Below are 8,945 nucleotides of genomic sequence, written 5' to 3' on the forward strand. Positions count from 1 at the left end.
TTTTTCTCTTTCTTTTTCCCCCCCGGTGTCTACTATCATTCTATCGAATCTACTTCCTGTTTTGAGATTAGGACTAAGTTAGCTCCCCTCTACCTTTCCACATCCCTCTATTCCTATTAATACCCACATCTCTCACTAAACCTAATAATTTCTCGTTTGCAAAATTCTTCTTTGCGGTTCATAGCCTATTAATACATAGTTGGTTGATGTTGAAAATGTATCTGTTGAACTAGATTATATCTGCAGGCTTTTGTAATATTTATTTATTTATTTTTATTGTGAAAATACTGTACAGAGCGGTTACAATTACATGGGCAAAATATTTGCTGCCTTCAGGAGTCACACCTTGCCCGTAAAAACAAACACATTTTCAATGTTAAAGGCTGGAACAAAATCTACCAAGCAAAAGGCTCCCATAAACAGGCGGGAGTTGCAATCCTAATATCAGATAAAATAGAGTTCAAATTAAAATTTGTGAGAAGAGATAAAGAAGGTCACTACATACTAATCAAGGGATCTCTTCATCAGGAGGATCTGCAGGCTTTGGACTGTGCAACTACAGACTTTGTTGATGCTTCCCTTAAGATAGTTTTATAGCACAAAATTGGTGTTACTCTCATGCCAAATGGGCAGAAGAAGCCGGAAAAACACAAGAAAAATGGCAAGTCCGGGTATCTCAACTCCCACTCATGATAATTAGTCGACAGAACAGATAATAAATAATCCAGAGGAGAGTTTTCAAAAAGCTCTAAAAACACTAATGGTAAACATGGTAAATAAAAAGATTGAAAACCTTCAAAGGACTCTGGGTAAGCATGATATAGAGAGAGAGGAGGCAAACAAATGGCAAAAAAGAAAGCTCATAGGTGTGAGGAAGCTACTCATAGATAGATAAAAGAATTGCATTAGCAGCTTGGGAACACTCAAAGAGAAATAAAGGAATTGTGTGAGTAGGCTGAGATTAGTCAAAGAGAACTAAAGGAATTGCATGAACATGAAGAAGCTGATCAAAGAGTAATACAGGAATTTCAAGAGTGGGAAGAGCATAGACAAAGATCACTAGAGGCATTCATGGAATCCATAAACAGAGAGCTGAGAGAAGTCAGGGAGTCCACAAAGGGAATGCTGAATGGATCCCAACAGAAGTAATGGGAGTCCAAGGAAACCATAACCAATCAACCAAGTGATTTGAGAATAAACACTGGACACTAAATTAATGAAGTAAAGAATTTCATACAAGATCTAAAACAAAGATCCAACAAAGAATTAGAAGCCATAAAAGCCGACCAACTGGAAGGAAAAAAAAAAAGTAGAAAGTCTGGATAGTAGGATTGGCCATGCAGAAGATTGAATCCTGAGGATTGAAGACAGCCTAGATATTATAGAGAAGGAATATACAACCTTCAAAGACAAATCCAAGAAATATGATAGATCTATTCAACATTGAAGCCTTGGAAGACCGCACTAGAAGGCCTAATCTGAGGATAATGGGTGTAGAGGAGCACCTAGAGCCAGAAGTCAATGGTCTAGGAAATATGTTTAACAGGATCCTAGCAGAGAACTTCCCAAACATGCAAAAAGATAGGTCTATTCAGATACAAGAAGCTTTTAGAACTCCCAATAGACTAGATCAGAAGAGGATATCCCATTGTCACATTATAATACTCACAGGATCGATTCAGAACAAGGAAAAAATCCTTAAAGTTGTCATGAAGCAAAGATCAAACACCTATAAAGGGAAACCAACTAGAATCACCTCAGATTTCTCAGCAGAAACAATCAAAGCAAGAAGAGCCTAGAATGATGTAATCTATGTCCTAAATACAAACAACTATCAACCAAGAATACTTTACCCAGCTATACTCTCCTTAATAATCGGAGGTCAAATAAAACCCTTCCATAGCAAAGAAAAATTGAAACAATATATCTCCACCAAACCAGCCCTACTAAAGGGTCTTAAAGATGTCCTACACAGAGAAAACCAACAAGACCACACTAAAGGCCAAGAAATATCACCCAAACTGAGAATCCAAGACCCATAGGAAGAACACAGTTGCCACAGCTCTGAAGTAGTTGGATAAAATGGAAGGAACTCCCAAATACCTCTCAGTTCTATCTCTCAACATTAACAGACTTAACTCATCAATTAAGCGACAAAGTCTGTCTACTTGGATTAAAAAGCAAGATCCTTTTATCTGCTGGCTTCAGGAGTCAAATCTTGCCCACAAAACAAACACATTTTCAATTTTAAAGGCTTAAACAAAATCTACCAAGCAAACGGCTCCCATAAACAGGATGGAGTTGCAATCCTAATATCAGATAAAATAGACTTTTAATTAAAATTAGTGAAAAGGTTGGTACATACTAATTAAGGGATCACTCCTTCAGGAGGATATTACAATTGTAAATATCTATTTGCCAAACAGCAGAGCACCCTAATTCGTCCAAGAAACTCTACTTTCCCTCAAATCCCACATAGAACCATAAACATTAATTGTTGAGGACTTTAACACACAACTTTCCCCACTAGATAAATGAACTTCGCAAAAACTCAACAGAGTAACCGTAGATATAAACAACTGCACATATCAACTAGATTTAACACACATCTACTGAATATTTCACCCAGCAGCATTAGACAATACGTTTTTCTCAGCAGCACATGGAACATTTTCCAAAATAGACCACATTATAGGCCACAAAGCAAACGTCCAAATTCAGAAACATTGAAGTTATACCTTGCATTCTCTCAGACCACAAGGGAATATATTTAGAACTCAACACCAAAAGTCACCAAAGAAAGTCATGTAACACATGGATCCTGAACAACACACTGCTGAATCACGAGTGGGTCATGGAAGAGATTAGAAAGGAAATTCAAATGTTCATGATATTCAACAAAACTGAACACACCAATTACTAGCTCCTCTGGGACACAGCAAACACAGTATTCAGAGGCAAGTTTATAGCTCTGAGCTCCTACATCAACAAATTGGAGAGATCTGAAAACAACTATTTAATGAGACATCTGAACCTCCTTGAAAAAGAGCAAGATAAACCCCAATCCAGTAGACAGAAAGAAAAAATTAAAATTAAATCAGAATTAAATTAATTAGAATCCAAAAAAGCTATAGAAAGAAACAACAAAACTAAGAGTTGGTTCTTTGAAAAAATTAACAAAATTGACACACCCTTAGCAAATCTTATCAGAAAAAGAAGAGAACACACACAAATAAACTCAGAGATGAGAATGGAAACATCATCACAGAAACAACTAATATTCAGAACATTATAAGGGAATGCTTCTAAAACCTGTATACTAATAAGTTTGAGAACTTGGCAGAAATGGAACTTATACTAGAAAATACTGACATGTCAAAACTAAGCCAAGATGAGTCAAACTATCTTAAAAGGCCTATATCAAGCACTGAAATAGAAACAGCAATAAGAGACCTCCAATCTAAGAAAAGCCCAGGACCAAATGGTTTTACAGCAGAATTCTATTAGGCCTTCAAAGCAGACATCACACCAATACTCCTCCAACTCTTCAATGAAACGGAAAAAGAAAGTTCACTACTGAACTCATTCTATGAGGCCATCATAACACACATCCCAAAACCAGGAAGGGACTCAGCTAGGAAAGAGAAATATAGACCCATTTCTTTGACGAACTTTGATGCAAAACTTCTCAACAAAATTTTGGCCAATCGACTTCAACAATTCATCCAAAAAATCATACACCACGATCAAACAGGATTCATTTCATGGATGCAAAGCTGGTTTAAGATACGCAAATCAATTAATATAATTTATCACATCAACAGAAGCAAGGATAAGAACCACATGGTTATCTCAATAGATGCAGAAAAAGCAATTGACAAGATCCAAGATCCCTTTTAATGAAGTTTCTGGAAAAATGAGGAATCCATGGAACTTTCCTCAATACATTAAAGATTTTATATGACAAACCTATAGCCAGCATTATACTTAATGGTAAAAAACTAAAGCTATTTCCTCTTAACTCAGGAATGAAACAGGATGACCACTATTTCCACTTTTCTTCAATCAAGTATTGGAATGCCTTATACAGTAATAAGACTAGATGCAAGTATAAGAAGGATCCTAATAGGGAAAGAAGAAGTAAAACTCTCCCTCTTTGCAGATGACATGATCTTGTATTTAAAGAATCGCACAGAGTCCACTCCAAAATTACTCAAGATGATTCAAAACTCTGGCAAAGTAGCATGGTATGAAATTAACCCTCAAAAATCAATGGATTTTTCTGTATGCCAACAATAAGAAAAGTGTGCCTGAAATTAGGAAAGCAACTCTATTTGTAATAGCCACACAAAAATTAAAATACCTAGGATTTAACTTAACCAAAAAAGTGAAGGACCTCTATGAGGAAAACTTTAAAAAACGGAAAAAGGAAATCAAAACTGAACTTAGAAAGTGGCAAAAACTCCCATGCTCCTGGATTGGGAAAGATCAACATAGTGAAAAAGGCAATACTTCCCAAGGCTATCTACAAATTCAATGCGATATCTATCAATATTCTAACCTCATTCTTCAAGGAAATAGAAGAGGCAATCAAAAAATTCATATGGAACAATAAAAGACCCTGAATAGCAAAAATGATCCCTAACAGAGAGAACAGAGCTGGAAGAATATCAATACCAAATTCAAATTCAACTACAAAGCCATAGTAATCAAAACAGTTTGGTACTGACACAAGAACCGACCTCAGGACCAATGGAATAGAATTGAAACCCAGAAATGAACCTACAGACCTATAGCCATCTAATCTTCGGTAAGGGAGCTAAAACAATAGAATGGAAGAAGACAGCCTCTTCAGTAAATGGTGCTGGAAAAATTGGTTAACAACTTGTAGAACACTAAAGCTAGATCCTTATATATCACCCTGTACCCGAATCAACTCTAAATAGATCAAAGACCTCGGAGTCAAAGCGGACACTCTGAAAACATTACGGATTGGAATAGGAGAAACCCTAGGTCTTGTTGGCACAGGCTGAAATTTTCTTAATAGAGACCCAGAAACACAACAAATCAAAGAAAGGTTGGACAAATGGGATTGCATAAAATTGCAGAGCTTCTGCATGGCAAAGGTCATAGCTAGCAAGATCAATAGAAAGCGCACAGATTGGTAGAAGATCTTCACTAGCCATAAAATGGACAAGGGTCTCATATCTAAAATATACATGTAACTCAAAAATTTAAATCCCCCAACAAATCTTCAAAGAAACAACTGCCCAAAAATAAGTGGGCTAAAGACTTAAAGAGAAACTTCTCTGAAGAGGAAAGAAGGATGGCCAATAGACACATAAAAGTCATAAAAGAAATGCAAATCAAAACAACATTGAGATACCACCTCACCCCAGTTAGAATGGCTCTAATCAAGAACTCTAACACCAGATGCTGGAGGGGATGTGGACAGAACGGAACATTACTGAATTGTGGATGGGAGTATAAATTTGTTCAACCAGTTTGGAAATCAGTATTGAGGTTCCTCAAAAGTCTCGACATAGAGCTCCCCTATGACCCAGAATCCCACTTTGGGTATTTACCCAAATGTTCACATACAAGGCCACAGTAGAACTTCCAGCACAACTATGTTTATTGCATCATTATTTACCATAGCTAATATATGGAACCAACCCAGATGCCCCTTATTAGATGAGTAGATCAAGAAAATGTGGTATATATACACACTGGAATTCTATGCCTCCATCAGAAAGCATGACATTGGCTCCATTTGTTAGGAAATGGAAAGACATGGAAAAAATATATTAAGTGACGTAAGCCAGGCCCAAAGAAACATTAGTGCCATGATTTCCCTTATTTGCAATAACTAGTATATGTCTGAGACAAACAGAAACTGTCAGACAAGTTGGTGTTAGGGAAATGAGCCCTAAGCTATATATTCAAATGTTTTTCGCTTTCATGCAATTGTTTCTAACACATTTATAAGAATATTTCTTTTTTGCTTTGTATGTCCCTCCCCCACTGTACAAACCCTGCTTTCACTGAACTTGATGTTGTTATAATTTGAGGAAGGGAAGGGAAAAAACAAATCATTTATATAATAGGGATACAGTTGGACCATTAAAACAATGAGATGTACAAGTCGTTATGTCGAAAACAAACTTTAAAATTTTGGTGGGGGAAGGACTGGGTGGGGAGCGGGGAGAGGATGGGAAGTTATGGGAAGGTGAAACAAAGGAGGAGGCTACAATGCTTGATAGGAAATGGACTCATTATCATGTCCATGTAATTGAAACCCCTTTGTACAGTATTTTCACAACAACAAAAAATAAATTTAAATATGGAATGAAATTCGTTCCAATAATGCATTGCATTAAGGTATTTAGAAATAACTGAGAAACTTAAAGGTGCATACGATTTTTTTTATTGGAAATGAAGGGATATTGGAATTTGGTTCTCTACATTTTAAGCAATTTGCTTAAAAGTATCGGCAAAATAAAATTTATATTTGCAGCAGACTTCACACATTAAATTTTGTATATTGAAAGGGAAACAAGCCTCAACAATATGTCAATTCTCTCTTCTTATTTATCTCTAAAGGTTTGTGCTTCTGGTCTCTGAATATTAAAATTTCAAAAAAATTATGTTTAGCTAGTTGTGCAAAGGGGTTTTGCTTCATCATGTCAGTGTTGAATAGAATGTGTGTGCATTTCAATATACAGTGAATTTTTCTTCCTTCCCTTACCCCAACCTCACCTATCCCTTCATGTTTCCTACTTATATTCTGACATGTGTACATTGAATGGTATGACTGTATTAGTCCACCATTTCCCTCTCCATTCTTCTACCCTACTCCCTTTTAGCCCAGATCCCCCTTTAAGACTTGTTTCAACTTCATGGTATTTTGTTAAATATCTCTACTTTGGCATTTGGCTATGGGCTTGCCACATCCTCTCTTCCATGTTTGACATACATAAATTAGTATATTTCTCCACATTTCTAATCTCAGATTGGCAAAGATAGCTCTTCTTTACTATTCACCTTCTGTCCTAAATTTAGAATTGTACTTTCAGGGCCATCCAATAGAGCATTTTTATTCTCTACTCACTGAAGATGGAAGGGAAATAATTTCCATGCTGTCAGCATTATGTTATCCATCATGAATTCCCATCGCTTATCACTTCAGCAGTCTAAATTTAAAGTCATATTTTCTGCATTATATTCACACAGTATAAGTGAATATCAAGGGTATTTTACCTAGTATTTGACATTTAGGGACAATCTTCAATTTCTGATGATAGAGGCAGGAATCAGTTTCAATTTTCAGATTCCACTATGTAGTGAGCTTTGTAGTCTTCTAAATTTTCGATAAATTTCAAGTTACTTTTTGTTAATAATTTAAAAAGTTTTATTTCAGTATTTGGAGTGCTGCTCCAATTATTTTAAAAGTTTCACAATAAGTTAGACTGAACTTTTTCCTCCCATGTTCCCCACTAGTTCAGTTAATTCTCCTTTTGCTTTATATTTTGAGAGACCAAGGGATGAGGGTAAACAGAGAGATGATCATTACTCACATATCTCCTTCCTCTCCTGTTTCTGCTGTTCTTGTTGAGAGGAAGACTGGAGCAGGGAACAAGAGTGAAGCTTGACTTCACCATACAGGGGAGCATTCCTGACATGTCAATTATTGTTTCTCAGAATCACTTAAATTGCTTACTCTTGCCTTCTCACTGACAGTAACCTAATTGTGGCTTCCTTGGTGCAGACGGAAGCACACTAACAGGTTATTACCTGTAAATTGGTATTTTATATCTCAGCTTACTACTACCAAAAATAAAAAGCTTTGGCTACATAAATGCAAAGGTACTGATTGTCCAACAAAACCTTAGTGAGGAGTAGATAATTCTACTCAGCTTCCCCCTTCTCTCGTATCCTCCCTTCCACTCCCCTCCCCTCTTTTAATCTCCCTTCCTTTCTTCTTTCTTTGTTTCTCTCTCCTGCATATTCATGTCTATCTTCTCTCTTTTTCCCTTCCAGTAGCAAGTGCTTTGTTTTATCAGACAACACATAAATAATTGAACAAATATTTTTTCTCCTCTTTTTGTGATTTTTTATTCTTAAGAAGTGAGTTCTAGCACAGCACCAGTGGCTTACATCTAGATAGTCGGTAGGTTCAAATTTGACAATTGAAATTCGAAGCTATTCCAAGTGGATAAACCAAAGAGATTCTTTTCTCCACTTGTGGTAAATGGAAGAAGTGAAGGTGTGGCTCAGGTGGTATAGAGCAAACATTGAGAATTAAAGCCCAGATATAGCTCAAGTCCAGGAATTCAAACCCCAGTACCAGCACAATATTAAAAAAATGAGTCCTTTGTCTTTGAAAAGGGATATTTCATTGTGTATATATACTACATTTTCTTTATCCATTCATCTACTGAGAGGCATCTGGGTTGGTTCCATATCTTAGCTATGGTAAATAATGCTGCAATAAACATAGTTGTGCTGGTAGCTTTAGTGTGGTCTTGTTTGTAAACATTTGGGTAAATGCCCAAAAGTGGGATTGCTGGATCATAGGGGAGATCTATGTGAAGTCTTTTGATCAGAAAGAATGACATTTCCCCATTTGTTAGGAAATGGAAAGGTTTGGAAAAAATTATATTAAGTGAAGTAAGCCAGGCCCAAAGAAGCATAGGTCCCATGGTTTCCCTTATTTGCAATATCTAGTATAGGTATGAGTCAAGCGGAAAAGATCAGATAATGTGATGTTAGGAAAATGAACCCTTAAATATGTATTTTAATGTTTTCGTTTCTTTCATGCATGTGTTTCTAACGCATTTATAAGATTATTTCTTTGTTGCTTTGTATGTCCCTCCCCCACATTGTAACCCCCGCTTTCACTATATTTGATGTCAGTATAACATGTGGAGGAGATGGGGACAAAC

This window comes from Dipodomys merriami, unplaced genomic scaffold (genome assembly GCF_024711535.1).
Source record: "Dipodomys merriami isolate MVZ:Mamm:240054 unplaced genomic scaffold, mDipMer1.0.p SCAF_742, whole genome shotgun sequence".
In the NCBI taxonomy this organism is placed as follows: domain Eukaryota; kingdom Metazoa; phylum Chordata; class Mammalia; order Rodentia; family Heteromyidae; genus Dipodomys; species Dipodomys merriami.